The sequence below is a fragment of the Ovis aries genome, chromosome 10, assembly GCF_016772045.2.
Source record: "Ovis aries strain OAR_USU_Benz2616 breed Rambouillet chromosome 10, ARS-UI_Ramb_v3.0, whole genome shotgun sequence".
NCBI classification, from domain to species: domain Eukaryota; kingdom Metazoa; phylum Chordata; class Mammalia; order Artiodactyla; family Bovidae; genus Ovis; species Ovis aries.
In genome coordinates, this window is record NC_056063.1 from 19,469,578 (window position 1) to 19,492,020 (window position 22,443).

Consider the following 22,443-nt stretch of genomic DNA (forward strand, 5'->3'; position numbering starts at 1 on the left):
ACGCCCTGCAAATGGTCTGCCTTGTGCCCCTTACAAAACAAGGGGAGAAAAACACAAGAAATGAACCAGTGGGGATATCTACAAGCAGGGACATAAGTTCCAAGAAAATCCAGACACCATTCTTCTAGAATATGAACTAAATCAAAATCTGTACCAAACTGTGTCAAAATTTAATACTTAATGGTAATATACAATTACATTTTAAATGAGGGGGGGAATAATTGTATCAGCCAAAAATACAATTCACCACCTTTAAAATTATAACATAAAAGGATATTACCATTCAAAGTCATACAATTTCCTGACAGCAGTGCAATTATTCTGCAGTCATTAATCAGTTTACAGGCAGCTCTGCCCTAAGGGTTTGGTAATCTGCTAAAAAAAGAAAAAAAAATCAAGCTAACGTGCATAATGATAGCTCATCATACGAACTGAGTTTATGCATGCTTAAATTATGTGAAGCTTTATGAGACACTGCTCCAAACGCTGGTAACTTGAGAGTCAATAAAAAAGTCAAAGCATGTATCTTCCATGCCCACACTCCTCAGAAAAGCAGAAAGCATTACCAAATAACCCTGGCCTGGTGGAAAGGACTGGCGCCCTGAGGCCTGGGTTTTAGTCCCAGGTTTGCTTTTAATCAATCCATGGGATGTGATAACCGTCCTAAGCCTGGGTTTTCCAAAAAGCTGCTCTGCAAAAATCTACAGTTCAAGATGCAAAGAATAAGCTCCAGGGATTTCTGAACACAAAGGCAGCGACACTAGCCAAGCAAGCGATTTACTCCTGGTAATGAAACCAGCAAGAGCAGGAAGTCAGAAACGAAAAGGATCAAGGACCTGCTCTGTGCTAGGTAGCTTCAGAGCAATTTACTCCAAGCAAGCAATTTACTCCTGGTAATGAAACCAGCCAGAGCAGGAAGTCAGAAACGAAAAGGATCAAGGACCTGCTCTGTGCTAGGTAGCTTCACAGACATTATTTCATTTAATCTCCACAATAGCCTCACAAGGAAGAGACCATAATCCACGCTTACCAGGTAATGAAAGAGGTTCAAAGGTGAAATGACTTCCCCAGGTCACGGGGCAGTCAGGGGCAGTCAGGATTCAACACCCACTCCTGAGACTCTTCTTACAGAGAACATCAGTCCTTGAAGGGCTGAACTGCTCCCAACACGGCTTCCTTCTGTCTTTACCTTGTCTCAGACACGTACACCAGCATCTTTTCAAATGCCTCAAATATAAAAGAAATTTACCTCCAAAAAAAAAAAAAAAAAATCCATTCCCCAATTCCCCAAAATGCCTCTGTCTGGATTTACCTGGTTAAACCTTGGGAATGTTATTGGTACCTTCATTCTCCCAAAACCACTGAGAAGGCAGGCCTTGAAGACTACATGTGTCCTTCATCCTCAGAGAGGTCACAAGAGCATGTGGCACAAAGTATACCCTTGGGTTGTGGACTAAGGCATGGAGTGGGTCTTCATCAGACTAGACTCAACCTGGCCAACTGATAACATGAACAGGGGATCTTCAGAACAGAAGCAAGGTTCCCTAAGAGCTCTGTGGAGCCATCAAAACCCAGGACTTGTCCTGTGCTGCCCATGACACGGATTAGTCCTGAGCCTGGGCTTGTGGTGAGCCTTTACTGAGGCAGCACAATGCAAATGGAAATACCACCAGAATGTTCTGATTAGCTCAGAATGACCGCCATCATCATTAGTTACTTTACTGTGGTGAGACATTGAATTACTCTTCTTCCTGGGGGCAGTGGTATCTTTGCTGGTTATTAAGAAAATCATACTAAGAAGCATCATTCTATCAACTTCAAAGACTTAACATTCCACCCTCTATCTCAAAATTATAAAAGTGCTAATCCAAAAAGCCAAAGCAGGCAGAATAACTAAAAATTAACCACTTAACCTTTTATGAAACCTGTTATCAGACATACCAGGTGGTGCTAGTGGTGAAGAACCTGCCTGCCAATGCAGGAGACGAAGAGACACGGGTTCGATCCCTGGGTCAGAAGATCCCCTGGAGGAGGGCAGGGCAAACCACTCCAGTCTTCTTGCCTGGAGAATCCCATGGGCAGAGGAGCCTGATGGGCTACAATCCATAGGGCTGCAAAGAGTCAGACACAACTGAAGCAACTTAGCACCCAGGCACTTATCAGACTGAAGAACCCTGTGACTTTCAATGACTGGGAAATACAAGGATCCATCACAGGAAAAGTGGAGTTAGTTAGGACAATGCTGATGTCCTGTGGTATCTACCAACTGTGCCTAACTGTGACGCACAGGCGTTAACAGCTTTTATCTAACCGTATGGACTTCACTGTAGAGGAACATAAACATAGTTTAACTACGTTTCCTTTAAATCATCACTCCGGAGTTTTCAAAAACAAATTAAACGCTTCAAATAGCAACTTGTGAAGTTATTCCACCAATGAATGGACTGAAGATGTGTAACTAATAGGGAAGAATCTTCACACCTGTTAGGTTCACTAGGTCCACTCAACCTAAGCCACCCTGGATAGGAATGTACCTTGCTAAGTATTCAGCGGTGATTAGCCAGGGTGTCCTTTTTGCCTTTTTATACTGTCCATGGGATTCTCCAGGCAAGAATATTGGAGTGGGTTGCCATTACCTCCTCCTTGTCTATGACAAACCTAAACAGCATATTAAAAAGCAGAAATATCACTTTGCTGACAAAGGTCCGTCTAGCCAAAGCTATCATTTTTTCCAGCAATCATATACAGATGTGACAGTTGGACCATAAAGAAGGCTGAGCACTGAAGAATTGATGCTTTCGAACTGTGGTGCTGGAGAAGACTCGAGTCCCTTGGACTTCAAGGAGAGCAAACCAGTCAATCCTAAAGGAAATCAACCCTGAATATTCACTGACAGGACTGATGCTGAAGTGCCAACACTTTGGCCACCTGATGCGCAAAGAACCCACTCACTGGAAAAGACCCTGATGCCGGGAAAGACTGAAGACAAAAGGAGAAGGGGGTGACAGGATGAGATGGTTAGAGAGCATCACTGACTCAATGGACATGAATCTGAGCAAACTCTGGGACAGTGGAGGAGCCTGGCGTGCTGCAGTCCGTGAGGTCTCAAAAGAGTCGGACACAACTTAGCGACTGAACAACAACCGTGACAAGCAGGTATCTTAAGGCTGATAGCCCAGTGCTTTTCTGCCCGACATCAGTGTGCACTCAGGGAAGATGCTAACAAAAGCTAAACTATGTGCTCATTTCCAAGAGAAAAACCAAAACAAACCAGGAAACCCACAAAACCCAAAAGCACTCTGCAAGACTTAGGTATATAATAAAACAATATGTACCATGTGAATACAATTTTAAGTATAATGTATACAGAAGAAGAATATAATTTTTTAAGTATCATGTACAATGTACTTCTCTGGAAAGATAGAGGTGATTTTTTTTGTTGTTTTTTGCTTAATTATATTCCAAATTTCTGTAATACATATTTTGTGATAAAAAATAAACAAGCATTTTAAATGAAAATAATAGTTATCTTAACTATGTTTATCCTCCTAATCTGTTACAAGTTTTAAGAGGTATTTGTACCTTCAATTCACTACCTAGGAGGACAGAATGCTTCTGGCAAATCTGTAAAATGAATTTTTAATATAAACTTAAGTGTAGAAGGTGTGAATGTGAAATGGTACAGCCAACGTGAGTTTGAGTAGGCTCCAGGAGTTGGTGGTGGGCAGGGAGGCCTGGCGTGCTGCAGTCCATGGGGTCGCAGAGTCAGACACAAATGAGCGACTGAACTGAACAGCCAACATGGAAAACATTATGGAAGTTCCTCAAAAAAAATCAAACACAGAACTACCATGTGATTTAGCAGCAACCCCACTGCTAGTGTATACCCCGAAGATTTGAAAGCAGGGTCGCAGGCAGCTGTACACTAATGTTCAAAGCAACATTATTCACAACCACCAAAAGATGGAAAATTCAAATGTCTATCAACAGATGAACGGATAGACAAAATATGTACCCACTGGAATGAATAAACACGGATGCAATGGAATGTTACGCAGCCTTGAAATGAAATACTAACACACGATGAGGATGAACCCTTAAGACATTATGCTAAGTAAGACAGGCTAGACACAAAAGAATAAACACTGTATGTGTCCACGTACATGAGATACCTAGAGTACTCAAATTCACAGAGTCAGAGAGTAGAAAGAGGTTGCCAGGGCCTGGGGGAGGTGGGAATGGGGTGTTAGTAAACAGGGTACAGAATTTCAGTAGAGATGACGAGAACATTCTGGACATTGAGAGTGGGGACACTGGCATGACCATGTGAACGACTTAATGTCATTAAACTGTATACTCAGAAATGGTTTTAAAATGGTAAATTTAACGTTATGCATGTTTTAACCACAATTTTTAAAAATCAAAGAAAGGTCCCACGGGCTTTTATCAAGCCTGTATTAATAACCTCAAGCATGTATTTTTAAAAGTTAAATGTAGAAGAGTTTCAGAACTGAAAAAGAGTTTAGGAAAAGGATAGTCATAATTCTGTCTCAGAAAAGCAAACTCAGATTAGGGAAATTCTGAATGGAACATTTCTACTCATAAAAGAAATACAACCTTCTTAGAACTTTCCAGTACATACAGCATTTCAAACCAGACCAAACTAATTGCTATGATGAACAGGTCCTTCCAGGACTTGATTGATAATCATAAAGAATGAGCTGTAATTAGCATGCCCGTTATGCTAAACAGTTACTCATGAAGTTCAACAAGACAGTGATTTTTTTGGCAACATTATTTTTAGCCATTATTTTATTTAGGAAATACGTTCTCATAAATAGCACTGATACGTGCAGACTTAATTATCATTCACTGTACATTAATAGGTGGATCAATGTTTTGTTTTGTTTTCTTGGCTACATGGATATAAAATAAACATGAAAAAACAAAAAAGACAAATGGAAGCAGAGATTAGAAAACAGTTTAACCCTCTCAAGGGCTTCCTCTATGGTTCAGCTGGTAAAGAATCCGCCTTCAATGCGGAAGACCTGGGTTTGATCCAGGTCTTGGACTGGGAAGATCCCCAGGAGAAGGGAAAGGCTGCCCACTCCAGTATTCTGGCCTGGAGAATTTCAAGGACTTTACAGTCCCTGGGGTCACAAAGAATCGAACACGACCAAGCCACTTTCACTTTCACACTCTCAAAGGATAATATGCCAACCCACTCAGATCTCTGTATTCTCTCTGCCACTAGAAAACACATCCTTAAAAAAAAATAATATACATCCCGTGTTGCCAGGGACTGACTCTGTATGCACTAGCACCACAGACCTGCATCACATTCCCTGGGCTGGCTTTTCCTGGCAACTGGCACTGCCCCTCAGAGTTGGTGGCATGGGGAAGAAAAAGTTGTTTCATTGTACTCTCTGAAAGCAAATTCAATCAAGAGGACAGACACAGACCTTCCAATTACAGAAACCTGCATTAGACCTGGAGACAGGGGTGCGCAGCAGCCCATCTGATTCCCCTAAAAGCACGTCTGTTTTCCTTTCCCCTAAGAACCGAGTGTTAAGGGAGGGTGCGGGGAAGGCATTGTTTTACTGATCTAGCAAAAATATATTTGAAAATGTTTAGTATTTTTAAAAAACAGGAAAATAATACAGGAAAACTTTCATCTGATCAAATAATGGTCTCAATACTAAACGATACCAGAAATTTGGGGTTGCCTTGTAAGCCAGCCCTTGGTGTCCACAGAGACCTTAACCCCCGAACTCTACTCAGATGTATTTGGCACAAAAGAGACTGACGTCACCGATGGGACTTCACCCCTGCAACCCGTCTTCTGCTCACCCGAAAGCTTCCTAAGGAAAAGAGATGATAAGAGTGAGACAGCAGCAGAACTGGGCAGCTCCCCGACTCTGACTCCCCTGGCTGGCGTCATCCTCCGGGCATGAAGTGAGATTGCATCACTCTTTATCACGGAAGCTGACATCCTCACAGGAAACAGGAAGGACTCTGAGCATTGGAACAATCCATCTAAAATGGCCTATGTGTTCCGCACCATACCAGCCATAGCCAGGTTTAGACGACATCCAGAAACAGTCATGGCAAATATGAAAAATGATTTTTTAATTGAAAAATCTTTAGAGCACTTATATATAAACTGAAGATCCCTAGTAAAGGTTTCTGTCTTTTCATAAACTGGATGGGTGATGATTTTAATTATCAGTTTAGTTGCTAGGCCATCTTAAAATAGGGATTTATTTATAGTTAATGAGCTACTGATAAAGTCTACGATGTCTTACAAGAAAGCACTACCATTTGATAATGTCAACAAAATGATAATATATATTCATTCTTCTGACCCCACATACCAATAATGCTGGGGAAAAGCATAAAGCGATACAATTATGACCCCTGTCTCTGAGAAACTTTAGGACTAACGGGAAGTCAACCCTAGCAAGTAGAAAGCTAAAATGCAAATACAAGTGGAATAACTAAGTAAGCAATGAGACAAACACGGCAACACAGGCCAGCTGATACCTGTAAATGGAAAAAAAATTATGTGCACGGCAGTTACAACTATATAAAAAGTACATCTCCCAGAAACCGGTTATATGAAGTTCCAGAAGTCAAATTCCCTCCAGCGTACGGCAACATGAAAGCATTTCCTCGGTGGAGCTCATCCGGGTTTCCTGCAGGAACGAGTGTTTCTTTACAGCCTCCTCTTGTCGCCCGTGTAAGTTCCCATTTGAACACAAGAGATTCAGAGCGTGGCCATCTTTCCCTATTTTGGAGTACATTATGTTTCAATTCTAGGAAGGCTTTCAAACAGGAATTCTAGGGCTCGGGGTAAACTTTTCTGAAGCACAGTTTTATAACTTGTTGTGTCTTGTATCTATGCTACAACACGAGCAATTCAAAAAACCTCTGAAGTTACAGAAGAGCCGCATGTTACTCTTACTATTTTCTTCCACACTTATTCTGATGAGCTTTTTGAGACCCAGCAGATGCTACAACACTGATCTCGACACCAAATGTATTTCCCAGGTCCAGACAAGCCTCCAGAGAATGAGCTCAAAAATCTTTTAAATACAAAAGCACTTTTGTTATGTAATTATTTTATACTGTTAGGTTAATCATGTTTCCATCATGGCTTGCAATTGTAATTATCTTTTATTTTTTTGTCTGGCTATTAATTGATGAAAACTGGTAAATATCTTTTACTTCTGTGAAACAAAAGTTACTTAAAATCATTTAATACACATAAGAAACATTAATAATTACCTTTCCCAGGTGCCTTGATCCTGGGAAAGAAAGGGCACTGGCTAAAAAATTCAAGTCAAATTAATAAGAAATTAAAAACAATTATAAAATAATAAATTTGGTATTCTTTTTTACTACTTCACCCTTTAAAAAATACACTATAACTGTTTCATCTATTCTGATACAAATCTTGCAAAGTAGCAAAGTTTCAGAGACTGGCTGGGACACTGATGCTGAAACAGCTGGAGCAACTGCCGTTCACTTCTCTTTTCTGCAGTATTACTGTATGGCAAGAATGAAAATTGGAGAGAGAAATGGCAACCTACTCCAGTATCCTTGGCTGGGAAAACCCATGGAGAGAGGAGCCTGGTGGCTTATAGTCCATGGGGTCTCCAAGGGTCGGACACAACTAAGCGACTCTCACTCACTCAAGAATGAAAGAGTAGGAAAGAATGCCCCGAATACTTGATAAATTCCACAAAGACTATGGGACCCTAAGAATGAAGTGTTCTCCAAAGGAGTTTCTGCCATCCCTCAAGACACCTCTGTGCAAGGGACAAGGTAACCCTCCTACCTTCATTGAAGGGCCACATGACTGCTCTGTTGCAATTTCCTAACACATACTGCGATTCCCTTTGGCCTCATCAGCTTCATTCAAGTCCATTACTCATTGAAGAAGACAACTGTTACTTCTCACCCAACAGGTTACCTGATTTGAAGTTCAATGTGCAATAATGGCCTCAGAAAGCGATTCTTAAGCTTCATCCTCCAAGAGGCTGCATTCATGTCATTGCACAGAAGCTTGAGGCAATCAATTCTAGGACACCTGGGAATCTGACAGCCCATTCATTGTAAGTGAAGAAATCATTTTACAGAAGCCACATGCTCAGGTTAGCAAAGCAAACCACCCAAGTGGACATGGCACTAGCAACAAAAGAGGATAACTTCAGGGTTGTGAAGTTATGCTGCTTTTACGACATACTTTTATTTTCAAAAGGAAATAGAAAAGAAATCTCCATGACTACAAATAATTTTTTTCTACGCTTCTATTCTTTGTTGCATCAAGCATGCAGATTTAGCAAAATAGGCCACGTAAAAATAGACAAGTGAATAGTTAAAGAAATGGATGGGCCCAAGTTCAAATCTATCTCTGGTGTCATGAACCTCTCCTCCTGGGACATCTCTAAAATGATTTCACCTACTACTCTCCACTGCATGAAGAGTATCCCTGTGCCCTGTGATGGCCTAAAGCCAAACTACAATTCCAGCAATGGATGGGCAGAAGCACACTCTATTCACTCTGTAAGTGTTAACTGGATGTCCTCTAGGTAAACAAGACACAGAGCCAGTCTCTCCCCCAGCAGAACTTCATGGAATCGGGGTGGCAGGGGGGGCGGTTTCGAGGCACAGAAATAGATGCTAACCACAGCGTGGCCACACTTGCTGCAAAAAGCTTGTTGCTATTCAGTCAACCCCATGGACCGCAGCATGCCAGGCTTCCCTGTCCTTCACCATCTCCCAGAGCTCGCTTGAACTAATATCCATCGAGTTGGTGATGCCATCCAACCATCTCATCCTCTGTCATCCCCTTCTCCTCCTGACCTCAATCTTTCCAGGCATCAGTGTCTTTTCCAATGAGTCGGCTCTTCGCATAGGGTGGCCGAAAAGCTTAGTTTATCCAAAAGGCAACAAGTAACTACCAAAGGAACTTAAGCACGGAAGTGGCATGATCAGATGTGTGTCTGTGAAGGAAACTTCGACAGAATGCAGAGACTAGATGGGGATGACGAAGGAGACACACCCAGGGCCTAAGGTGGCTGCAGTAACCAGGGAAGAAAGAACGGACGTCTATGCCAGGTAAACGGAAGTGGAGAAAACAACCCAGAGACAAATTCAAAAGCATTGCATAACTGACTGAACGGGGGGAGGAGGAGGCGACACAAGGGAAAGGGAGAGCCAAGGCTCACACTCAGACGCTCGGCTCAGGCACTGAGGGATCCTTAACAACTCATGGTGGGAGAGAACACAGCAAGTTTCAGGGGGAGATGAGGAATTCTACTCTGGGCATTTTAGCTACCTGTGGGATATCAAAGTGGGTATGTAGAATAGACAGATTTATAAATCTGAAGATCAAGAAAGAGAGCTGTACAGATACGTACCCAAATGTATGACCGAATCACTGTGCCGTACACCTGAAGCCAACACTGCAAATCAACCCTAGTTCAAAAAATGACAATAATAATTTTAAAAAGCAAGAGATCTGTATTGGAGACTTGGAAATCTGGCATGAGATCACTCAGGACGGTCTTGGAAAAAACTCAAAGGAACTCCAACAGGAAAGGGACAAGCAGGGCTTCATGACAGAGGCGGGAGGAAGAGGCAGCGCAGGAAGAAAACCAAGAGGAGAGTGTCACAGGAGCCTAGGGACGCAAGAGGCAGTGTCTGGGTCAAATGCTGCTGAGAGACCAGACAAAGTGAGGACTGAGAACGGTCTGTTGGGTTTACCAAAAATTACTGGCAATTGTAAGAAGCCTCAGGGAGGCCATGGGTGAATAAGGCCAGGTTGCAATGGTTTGAGAGCGTGTAAAAGGCGAAGGACAGACCTGATGAAAAGGAATTTAAAAGGCTGGAGGTAATTTCCTTCTTTATTGTCCTCTCTTGGCTGCTGAGGGTCTGCATTTTTCAGTTCCACCAGCAACGTAGGGGGTTCCAGTTTCTCCATCTTATTGTCTGTCTTTGTCATTATAATCACCCTAGTGGGTGTGAGGCAGTATCTCATTGTGGGTTTGACTTGCATCTGAGAGCATTCTCTTTCATAAATTCTCCCTGTGAACGAAGAGGGAAGGCTTTCGGCTGAGAGTAAGAGGGGAGGTAGCAACAAAAGATGGAGTGAACCAATAAAAAATAAGGGTAGGACCTCCCTGGAGGTCCAGTGCTTAAGACCTCACCTTCCAATGCAGGGGGTGCAGGTTTGATCCCTGGCCAGGGACCTAAGATCCCACATGCCTCATGGCCAAAAAACCAAAACATAAAACAGAATCAATACTGTAACAAATTCAATAAAGACTTAAAAAAAAAAAAAGGTCTACATCAAAAAAATAAAAAATAAAAAAAAGAGGTGGGGGGAGACTGAAGTAGCCACCAGGAAGGATGGGAAAGAACACTGACCAGGGAAACCTACAAAGATGTTATACAGAGTCCAGCAGAGGTGGAGACTATCAGTCCATAAAAGCACTCACCTGATCTCCAATGAGATTTTCTTTTCCAGAAAAGAGGGGTTTTTGGATTTTTTTTTTTTAACTGAACCAGAATTAGAATGAAAAGCTGCTCAGATGATTTTTTTTTCATTTAAAGACAAGGGGACTTCCCTGGTGGTCCAGTGGCTAAGACTTCCCAATCCCAGGGCAGAGGGCTGGGGTTCCATCCCTGGTCAGGGGACTATTAACAGATTCCATGTGCCACACAACTAAGATCCTGTATGCCAAGACTAAGAACTTGCATGGCCAAATAAATAAATGATTATTTTAAAAGGCAGTAAGAACTGCCCCTGAAAAATCCATCAGTGGATTTTTGAAGTCCTATATCATATTCATTAGAAATGACAGCTTGCATACAATTCACTCTCCTTGACCCTTGAAAGCAAAGCACTTCCCAGACTTGTGTTCCCTGCAACAGATCTTACATCTGCACTTAGGACTGAGATCATGAGGGTGCTACGTTCATCAAGTGGCAAACTTCAAGGAACACCACACATCCAACCTCAACAATGGGCAATTCCTCTAAAACATGTCAGACAATGCTATCACCAAGTGTTAACTTAAGACTGATCATATATACAAATAATACCCAATTACACAAAAGAAACTGTCTTTTGACTTAACCATCATCTAGGAGAATACAAGATATAGCCAGCCAGGTGCTATGCTGTGCCTAGTGGCTCAGTTGTGTCCGACTCTTTTTGACCCCATGGACTATAGTCCACCGGGCTTCTCTGTCCATGGGAATTCTCCAGGCAAGAATACTGGAGTGGGTAGCCTATCCCTTCTCCAGGGGATCTTTCCAACCCAGAAATTCAACCAGGTCTCCTGCACTGCAGGGGGATTCTTTACCAGCTGAGCAACCAGGGAAGCCCAGACATAGCCATAGCCTTCATTAAACTGTACTTAATTCAACTAGTGCATCCCTATGTAATATGAAATAAAGATGTAATTAATTGAGAGACTTATCTTTAAAGCATGCCCCTGAGTATGTTGACCACAGTCTTGTGCTCATGGATCCCATCTTGGGACAGCTTTATACGCAAACCGGATTCATACCCAGGGTTTCACTGCACAAGGTGCTACGCTGTTTCAGTTATCTGTTGCTGAGTAACGTGCCATCCCAAAACTCGGTGGCTTAAAACAACAGCAATTTGTTATTTCACTCAATGCTGTGTTTTAAGTGGGCTCAGCTGGGATCGCAGGCACTGGGCGCTTAAGCAGGGTTGAAACGGGCCAGGCCTTGTTCACATAAACCTTCTCAGGTGGTCTTTCTCCACCTAGTCTAGCTCAAGCCTCTATACCAGCTGTTGGCCCCCAAGAGAGGAAATGCTCAAGCTGCCAGGCTCTTAAGGACTATATCCAGAACTGACTCACAGCACTTCCACCACATTTACTGGTCAAAGTGAGTGATGTGGAAAGCCTAGGTTCAGAGGGAGCAGAAACAGACTCCATCTCTTGAGGGGAGGAGGGGCGATAATGGAGGGATGGGATAAATTGCTGGCAGTCACCTCTGGAACACTCTTCCACAGCTGTAGACAGTATTACTGAACATTTTCAAGATACCACTTGAATTCAGGATTGAAGCATTAGAGAGGGTACAGACTTTATCTATTTCCAAAACTCAAACTTTTTCTTAAGCATCAAAAAGAATATTGGGGCAAAAATATTCTTTTTTCCCCCCTGGGATGCTAAGCTCACAAAAGCCATGGAATCTTCTCTTCTAGGACTGTGGGATGGAGACAGACCATCAGACTTCAGGAATGGTCTAAGTATAATCTTCCCTAGATGTGATTCATCATTTTCTGAAGTCATTTCACAACTTACAATATATTACGTATGCAGGGGTACAATCTCATTTTTAAAAAACATATCTATACTAAATATATATATATATAAAGAGAGGTCTCCCCAGCTATTTTAACTCTTTCTATCCAAACTCAAGAATCAAATAGATTTGGCTAAGTACTTCAATACTCAAACTTGCTACTGGCTCTTCTAGGTTCAGGAATGGACTAAATTTGAGTATCACAGTACCTTTTACAATATGAAATCTCACTATCTGAACAGAGCAATCCAGTATACCTGTTTTTAAAAAGAACTTATAAGGGGATCTATGTATACATAGAGCTGATTCACTTTGCTGTATGGTAGGAACTGACACCACATTATAAAGCAACTAGACTTCAAAAAAAGTTTTGTTTTTTTTTAAAAAAAGGACTTACACCCAAAATATTAACTTGTCCTCTTTAGATGATATAAGTTACAGGTGATGTACATTCTTCCTTAATGTCTGCCTGCACTCGACATTCCTTGAGGGTCCAAACCTTGTTTTCCATGCCTGTCTTACTGTTCAATGCAGGACACACAGAAGGAACAGTGTCATAATGATAATAAAGGTCTTTCACATCCCTTCTGTTTCATTTTCCCCACTCTGACTTTCAGATAAAGGAAGACACAGTCTTGGACTTCCCAGCTTGAGCTGCTGAGTATTAAGATGAAGCCAAGCTTCTGCTGGACAGAGAACACAGAGCGAACTCTTTAAACAATTTTAAAGAATTTTTTAAGCCGCAAACTTGATAGCACTGATCTTTATAGCTACCTGCTTTCTGAAGTTCTCAGAACTTGATCGTTTGGATCACATAAAAATCACTGCAGAAGAAATCTCTTTAAAGATGAATACCCTTCCTCTTCAACAGAAACGCTGGGGAGGGTAGGAAAAAATGACTAGTCTAGAAGTATTAATAAATGGACTGGTATTTGCACAATGGATTAAAAGATATCCATACCACAGATTAACTGCCATATTAACAGACTCTAAATATACCTATTCAACCCTGAAGGCAGTCCAAAGAGGTGAAATTCACCAGTGCTCACTACAAATAGATACTTGAAAAAATTTAAAGCACACCACACACTGTTGTCAGGTTCAAACCATTTTCCCCATTCCTTTCAGCATTATATACCTCGATACTCTCATGTGCTAGCCCACAACACACACCAGCTTCAGAAACTCAGTTTTTGCCTCCAAGAGCTATAATCCTCCCTCCAAAAAGAATAAGCCAAAACCAAATAAGACTATGAATCTGGGCTTTCTTAAATGTTATGAAACTGCTTTATAAAACTGTAATCCTCAGATGCAGAGTTCTGCAGCAGATGATTTCGGAGTGTCTCACGTGCAAATAAACATAAAAAGTCACTTACAAGAGCAGAATAGAGCGTGCCTAGACGGTCATCTTAAATAGAGCAGGCAGCTTAACCGACGCAGGACTAGAGAAATGTCTTTTCACTCGGTTCATCGCACTCCCGGACCAAAGTCCCTATTAAATAAAACCCCTTTGGTGGACTCCGTGTTGCGGAGGAAAGGGAGACGGTGCAGAGTATGGCGACCTACTGAGGCTTAGGAACAGATGCGAAGATCTTGGCAAGGGCCGAGGGAGGACGGGGAGAGTCGGCGGGGAGGTCTCCTCTCGCGCAGACCAGCGCCCAGAGCCGTGCCAGACTTCAGCTCCGAGCAAAACGCCGTCTCCGCAGCTCCCGAAAGACAGGGAGCCGGGAAAACTTTCCAGAGCTTCTCCCCCACCCCGTCCCTCCTCCTCCTCGGATGAAACGCTAGCAGAGGCGCTAACGGCGCGGCGCCGGCCGCCCCATCACCCGCCTGGCCGCAGCGCCAGACGGACCGGGGGCCTGGGGACCCAGGCCAGGGGGAGCGCGCAGGAGGAACGCGGCGCGCCGGCCGGGCCCGCTGGGAAGGCGGAGCGAGGGGAAGGGGCCTCCGCGCGCTCGGGCCCGCGCCCAGCCTCCCCGCCCCGCCGGGGTACCTGGGAGGCCAGCCGCGGCCGCGCGCCGTCCCGCCGGGCCCAGCCGCCGGGACCTCTGAGGCGTCGGGGCCCGAGAACCTCCGGCGAGTGGCGGGCGAAGGGGCGGAGCTGGAGGGGGCGCCGGGGGCCGGGCCGCCGGGTCACGCGGCCCGGGCCGCCTCACGTGACGCCGCCGCCCGCCCGCCTGGGAGCCCCGAGGCTCTCGGCCCGGGCCAGCGGGCGCGGGGTTTCCTGAGAAGCCGCGTGGAGCCCCCAGGCTCTGCGGAGAGTCCCGGTCGCGCTCGGTGACTGCCGGCACTCGCAGCGGCTTTGTCCTGCCTTTCTGCTCCCGCCGCCCCCGCTCTGGATGATTGCCCGTGGGGAGGGGGCCATCCAGCCATCCGAAAGGGACCTAGGATGGACATACTCGGCTGGAAACCCTTCTCCCGGGCCCAAAGCGCGCCTGCCCACGGGGGCATTACTTAGGGGGTGCTGCCAGGAGCAAAAGGCCAGAGATGTCTATCCCTGCACCCCCCAAACTCCAGGCATCCGTCTCTCATTTAATCTACTGGTGGACAAGCGCCTAAGGCCCAGGAATAAAGTGACCCCTGCACCAAGATCAGAAGGAAGCAGGGAGGGAGGTACAGGGCCCCGGTAATGGAAGCAAGGCAGTGGTACCTCGGATGCAGGCTGTCAGGATGCGAAGGGACCTAAGACGGCAAATGACCCTTTATTAGTTTATTTTTGTTATAAATGAAAAAAAAACACCACCACCACCACCACTGAGGCCGAGAGCGGGTATGCGACCTGCTGCTCCATCCAGCCTGTCATCCGTTGTGACCACGTCTGTGGTTTGTGTGCCCGCGTGCATGCTCAGTAGTTCAGACTGTCCGAATCTTTGTGACCCCATGGACTGTAGCCCCCACCCCAGCCCCGCCAAGTCCATGGAATTTTCCAGGCAAGAATACTGGAGTGGGTTGCCATTTCCTTCTCCAGGGAATCTTCCCCACCCAGGTATCCGAAACTCGTATCTCCTACCTTGGCAGGCGGATTCTTTACCACTGAGCCACCTGGGAAAGCATGGAGACTGCAGTCACCTTTATAAAGTACTGCGCAGCTCTGGGGAAACTCTCTGGCTCCACAATATAAAGACCCAACTGCTTGGCACAACATAACTTTCCAAACAATTTTGTTCAAACTTACTTTTCCCATTTAAATAGGAAAACATACCATTTTTTAAGCATCACCAAACAGCTCAGCTAATCTACTAAAAGATGCCTACTTTTCCTCATCTTCCAGGGCTAACTCAACACGACTCCATGCTCTGGCTGGAGAGAATTCCTGCTTCCCTTGACTGCTCAGTTTTCTTTGGATTACTTACTTTTCCCCCCAAGTTGCTTTACTCCTCTTTGTTCATTCTTTGGCCTCAGTCTGAGATGCCGTGAATGCCCTCTCCTCCCATAAGGAAAACCAGAGCCCAACAGTAGTTAAAGAAGTAAAAACAGATTCTGGCCACAAGGGAATTGAGTCCAGTTTTATAGTGAGGTTTGTTTTCCCCTTTGCGGTAGTTGCTGAATAAAGTCTTGTTCTTACTGCCTTAACCACTGTCGAGTTCTTGTTATCTTTAACAACCCATATCAGTACGTATCAGTCTCCTACTCATCTTTCAAAATCCAGGTCAAAACCCACTCTTGTCTTCCTACCCTGCATCCTCCACCTGATGAAACAGCAACTGAAGTTCATGCAGAGGTGTCAGCTGCAGTTTCCAGGACAGTGTACCTATTCTCATACGTAAATCTCACAGTACTCAGAAAGGTTCCATTCAATTCTGGTAAGAAGTAAATTCTCTATCCCTATCTTCTTTCCTAGATTATAAACTCTTTTAAAGCAAGACTTCTGGGCTTATTTTGATGCCCTCAGTATCCCCTGAGTGATGATCAGTGTGGTAGATCCTCAGTACCTGAGTGAAGGTTTATACAAAGACCCTCAATCTGCACTGAATGAAGTGGCTTGACCCCAAGGTAGCAGACACTCAGTGAGTGCTCTAAAAGAGGTCTACTTTTCTCAAAGACACCGAAGTCAGTTTCTCCTGTAAAACGTGTTTGAGGAAAAAATGGGAGTTTGGGGTCTGAGTCATCAATACTTCCTGAGCACTCACTGCTTATCATGGGCCAGATGCTGTGCTCCCAGAATCTTGGAGAATGAAAAGTTTAGTAAGACATGCTTGTGGGTTTCAAGGAAGGTGTAGTTTGGTTATTCCAGTCCAAGATGAAAGTGTGATACAGAATGCTAAATGAACACAAATGAGGCACCAAGAATTAGACAGGGGGTTAAGAAAAAAGTTTGACCAAATTCAGGTGGACAAGAAGTAGTTAGATGAAGAAGGGAAGGAAAGCCCTTCCAGAAGAGAGAGCAATGTGTTCAAAGATAGGGATGCCTCTGAAACAGTGTTATTTACTCAGGAAAAGTGAGTCACCCTGCATAGCTGGACTCGATGACCTTGTTTACACCTGGAACAAAGGATACCTAATTAGGTTAACATTAAGGTACTTGAAAGAATCAGATATTTATTAGGACTATTTATTGGATTGAGTAAGTTTCCATCAGACAAATTACAGTCTTTTCACCTAAAATCGGCCTGCGCACTGTGCTGGGTGATTTCTTTTTTTCCAGCTCCAAAAGCTCTCTGTAACTGTTTCTAAAAACAGCAAAATTACTTGTTCCAAAGGAGATTATCTTAGGGCCCTCTAAATTTGCCTGCAGGGCAAAAGAACTCCATTCACTAGTAGTTCTTTAAGGAAGAAACTGGGCGCTTATCTCCAGAGGTGGGGGCAGGGGGGATACCCCATCCGGGTGTTCCTGCTAATACAGTACTATGCTGATAAGAAGTGTCTGTCAGTAAACTAATGAAATATAGGTAATGTAAGGTTTAAGGTGGGATGGGACATAGGAGAGCCATTCTAAGCACTCTCGGAGGCTGCAGAATTTCGTTTCAAAAGTCAATCTCTCGGTAAATGGGAGCTCCGAACATCATCTTTTGTTTACGCCCTTCCCCTCCCCTGTACTCCTCTACTCCGAGTCTAATTTGGGTCAGGCGTGGGTCAGCCAAACCAGCCCCACTTCCTTCAGCTGGGCTATCTAATGCTTGACTGAATGCACCTCTTACACACTTTTCTTGGCCAAGGAAGTCTTCTAAAGGTTCCCTAGGCAGACACGTGTCTTTCACAGGTCACTGGGAAGTTCTCGATATTCAGCAAGCAAAATTAAAAGGGATTTCACTTACTTCCTTAAACACTTGAATATTATTTCTCCTGAGAGAAGGAAAACAGCTGGGAGCACTCAGATTATCTCCGCCTTTTCTTCTCTGCCCCTCTCTCTTCTCGTGGTTAGTCAAGATTCAGAGAAATAAACCAGAGAACCACCAACTCTTATAATGGTTAACTAGGGAACATTTAGGTCACAATATAAGATTGCTTACCTGTTTATGTAATACACAGTCAGGAAATCTGTCTGGCATTCTCAAAAACAACATCATTGTTTATGAGACTTGAGATGACATAATTTCTAGGATTGTGCAAATATAATAAAACGTAGAATTTACCTAGAGGGAGATTCTTCAATGAGCTTAACCAAGCAGGTGAACGTGATCAGTGACAACAAGCTCTATAACCTCAGTCCTTAGTGATCAAACTACCTTGGGGGTAATTTCTGCTCTTACAGTTGGGATGAAAAAACATGGCATAAAATGGGGAGAAAAGCTTGAGAGGAGTGGTAATGGAGACCTGGAAAAGAATTTTAACTCCCTTTCACCCTCACCCCAGGAACTAGACGATTTCCCTGTGATCCTCACGCAAACACATTAAATAAACAAATAAGCACCTTAGCCCTGGCCGAAGGAGATGGCTCCCCTGATTCATATCTTCCCCTGTGCTGAAGCAGATGCTTTGCTGAACAGGTGGCATAAAAAGATAAAACCTGCTTCGCTCCCTGGACCAGCCAGGAGACCAGGCATGAGACTGCTGCTCTCATGGTGTCAACACCACTCCCACACAAGATCACCTTTGCATATACAAGTGATCCAACACACTCTGTTTAGAATTGCTTCCTTGTCCCTGGTCAGATGAAGTGAAGTGAAGTCGCTCAGTCATGTCTGACTCTTTGCCACCCCATGGACTGTAACCCACCAGGCTCTTCCATCCATGGAATTTTCTAGGCAAGAGTACTGGAATGGGTTGCTATTGCCTTCTCCAGGGGATCTTCCCAACCTAGGGATTGAACCTGGGTCTCCTGCATTGCAGGTAGACCCTTTACCGTCTGAGCCACCAGGGAATCCCTTGGTCAGATGAAGGAGCTTCTTAAATATGAAATCCAATGCAGGAACCACTTTATAGCCAAGGAGGTGGACCAGTGGGCACATGGGCATGGAATCCAGTGGACCTATCCCATGGTATGGCACCCAGAAGAGAATGGCCTGGTAAACAATAGAACAGCCGGTTGAAAGCTTGGCTGAATTGCCATCTTGGAGATGACACCCTGTGAGGACAAGTTGCTACCGCCTCCAGGATGCAAAATGCTCTAAATCAATCACCATTATATGATGCTGTTATCCTCAATAGGAAACCTGGAAATGAGAGCCAGTGTGTGGAAGCGGGAGTGTCCCTATTTACCATCAATGCTGGGACCCACGTGGGAATTTCTGCTTTCTCATCCTCACAACTATAACCACAGGTTTGAAGGTCTTGGTTCCCAGAGGGGGACCATTTCTACCAGGGAACACAGCAAGCATCTTCATTGATCTTTAAGCTACACCACCGCTCAGGCACTTGCGGCCCCTGTGTCAGGGACCAGCAGGCAACAGTAAGGTCCTGGTGAGATTAACTGACATCACCAAGAGGCAATGGAGCTAGTGCTCAGCTGTTACACAGTGTGCTGTGCTGTGCTTAGTCACTCAGTCCTGTCCAACTCTTTGCAACCCATGGACTGCATCCCGCCAGGCTTCTCTGTCCATGGGGATTCTCCAGGCCAGAATACTGGAGCAGGTAGCCTTTCCCTTCTCCAGGGGATCTTTCCAACCCAGGGATCGAACCCAGGTGTCCTACATTGCAGGCAGATTGTTAACTGTTTGAGCCACCAGGGAAGCCCATGGAGTCAAGAAAACCCATATTGGGGCACCAGAGAATCAACTTGAACTTCTCTTAGTACTGTCCTGGGCAATTGTGATAACAAATGGACAAGAGCAGTGGGTACAGCCTGAGAAGGGCGTGATAAACAGTAACTGGAACTCATGAGTTTTGAGAATCTGAGTCCCTCCATTGGGTAAGTCACCTAAACCTTCAGAGGTGATAATTGACAGTGAGGAGGGAGATAATAAAATTAAAAAACTACAGACCTTTTCAAATTAAGACTAAGCGAATTTTCCACCGACAGACCCTTGCAAAAAGAAGAAAAATAAACCAAGGAGGAAGGATTTGAATACAGGAATCGAAAAGAGTAAAGAAATTAGTAGATTACATTGGTAAATCTAAGTAAACAATCCTTGTAGAACATTATTAATTTTTAGAGGATAAAACACACTAGGATATTACATAGCAATCAAATTGAAGATGAAAGGCAAATTCAGAATTAAATATTCTAAGTTCCTTATGATGCATATACAATGTTAAATTCACCTATAACTTTTAAAATTTTTAAGGAAAACATCTTAAGCAAATATGAAAAAAAGAAAAAATGACCAACCCCCGCTCCCACAAAAAACCAAAATAAGTTTAACTGATTCAGTTCAGTTCAGTTCAGTTCAGTTGTCAGTCGTGTCCGACTCCTTGCGACCCCATGAATCACACCACGCCAGGCCTCGCTGTCCATCACCAACTCCCGGAGTTCACTCAGATTCACGTCCATCGAGTCAGTGATGCCATCCAGCCATCTCATCCTCTGTCGTCCCCTTCTTCTCCTGCCCACAATCCCTCCCAGCATCAGAGTCTTTTCTAATGAGTCAACTCTTTGCATGAGGTGGCCAAAGTACTGGAGTTTCAGCTTTGGCATCATTCCCTCCAAAGAAATCCCGGGGCTGATCTCCTTCAGAATGGACTGGTTGGATCTCCTTGCAGTCCAAGGGACTCTCAAGAGTCTTCTCCAACACCACAGTTCAAAAGCATCAATTCTTCAGCACTCAGCCTTCTTCACAGTCCAACTCTCACATCCACACATGACCACTGGAAAAACCATAGCCTTGACTAAACGGACCTTGGTTGGCAAAGTAATGTCTCTGCTTTTCAATATGCTATCTAGGTTGGTCATAACTTTTCTTCCAAGGAGTAAGTGTCTTTTAATTTCATGGCTGCAGTCACTATCTGCAGTGATTTTGGAGCCCCCCAAAATAAAGTCTGACACTGTTTCCACTGTTTCCCCATCCATTTGCCATGAACTGATGGGACCAGATGCCATGAGCTTCATTTTCTAAATGTTGAGCTTTAAGCCAACTTTTTCACTCTCCACTTTCACTTTCATCAAGAGGCTTTTTAGTTCCTCTTCACTTTCTGCCATAAGGGTGATGTCATCTGCATATCTGAGGTTATTGATATTTCTCCCGGCAATCTTGATTCCAGCGTCCGCTTCATCTAGCCCAGCATTTCTCATGATTAAAGAGATCAATGCAAAGAAATAGAGGAAAACAACAGAATGGGAAAGACTAGAGATCTCTTCAAGAAAATTAGAGACACCAAGGGAACATTTCATGCAAAGATGGGCTCGATAAAGGACAGAAATAGTATGGACCTAACAGAAGCAGAAGATATTAAGAAGAGGTGGCAAGAGTACACAGAAGAACTGTACAAAAGATCTTCATGACCAAGATAATCACGATGGTGTGATCACTCACCTAGAGCCAGACATCTTGGAATGTGAAGTCAAGTGGGCCTTAGAAAGCATTACTACAAACAAAGCTAGTGGAGGTGATAGAATTCCAGTGGAGCTATTTCAAATCCTGAAAGATGATGCTGTCAAAGTGCTGCACTCCATATGCCAGCAAATTTGGAAAACTCAGCCGTGGCCACAAGACTGGAAAAGGTCAGTTTTCATTCCAATCCCAAAGAAAGGCCATGCCAAAGAATGCTCAAACTACCACACAATTGCACTCATCTCACACGCTAGTAAAGTAATGCTCAAAATTCTCCAAGCCAGGCTTCAGCAATACGTGAACCATGAACTTCCTGATGTTCAAGCTGGTTTTAGAAAAGGCAAAGGAACCAGAGATCAAATTGCCAACATCCGCTGGATCATCGAAAAAGCGAAGAGTTCCAGAAAACCATCTATTTCTGCATTATTGACTATGCCAAAGCCTTTGACTGTGTGGATCACAATAAACTGTGGAAAATTCTGAAAGAGATGGGAACACAGGACCACCTGACCTGCCTCTTGAGAAACCTCTATGCAGGTCAGGAAGCAACAGTTAGAACTGGACATGGAACAACAGACTGGTTCCAAATAAAAAGAGTACATCAAGGCTGCATATTGTCACCCTGCTTATTTAACCTATATGCAGAGTTTAGTATATATAAAATCATCCTTGTTTCAAAATGGAAAATCAGGCATCACTGTATTCTTTATAAATTTCCTCTAGCCAAAACCACTGACCATAAAATACCCACATCTACCACTATTGTCCCCCAACGATGAGTTAGTGCTCAGTTGTTGTTCTTCATTCTTATAAAACTCCATGAAAGACATATACGAAAATGTTGGGGAGCGGTACTTCCCTAGTGGTCCGGTGGTTAAGACTCTGTGCCCCCAATGCAGGGGGCACAGGTTCCATCCCTGGTCCAGGAACTAAGATCCCACACACTGCACAGTGGCCAAAAGAAAAACAAAATGCTAGAAGGAATCTCATATACTACTTGGGGCTTTTTTTTTTTTTTTTTAACCAGTGAGTCAAGTATGAATAACTATTTGCACAATACTCTTTTCTGGTTGCAATACAAAATAATAAAAAAAGAAAAACACAGTCTCTCTTACCAGGTAGTTTATAGTCTAATTAGGGAGAAGCAAGCTATATAAACCCACCAGAAAAAAAACTCCACTGTGGTGGTAGAGGTTCAGTCAGTAAATCGTGTCTGACTTTGTGT

General features: G+C 43.9%; 1 protein-coding gene across 12 annotated transcripts in view; it reads right to left on the reverse strand.

Moving 5' to 3' along the window:
* RCBTB1 (RCC1 and BTB domain containing protein 1) overlaps nt 1–14,401 on the reverse strand; it is a 64,972-nt gene extending 50,571 nt beyond the window's left edge. For 6 of the 12 annotated variants that reach the window (XR_009595188.1, XM_042254737.2, XM_042254736.2 and 3 more), the window contains exon 1: nt 14,345–14,401. The gene's annotated coding sequence lies outside the window, so the exon portion shown is untranslated. Of the gene's footprint in view, nt 1–13,727 lie in introns of all 12 variants that reach the window. The other 6 variants (XM_042254735.2, XM_042254732.2, XM_042254730.2 and 3 more) reach the window with 2 other exon arrangements.
* Between the last annotated feature and the right edge of the window lie 8,042 nt (nt 14,402–22,443).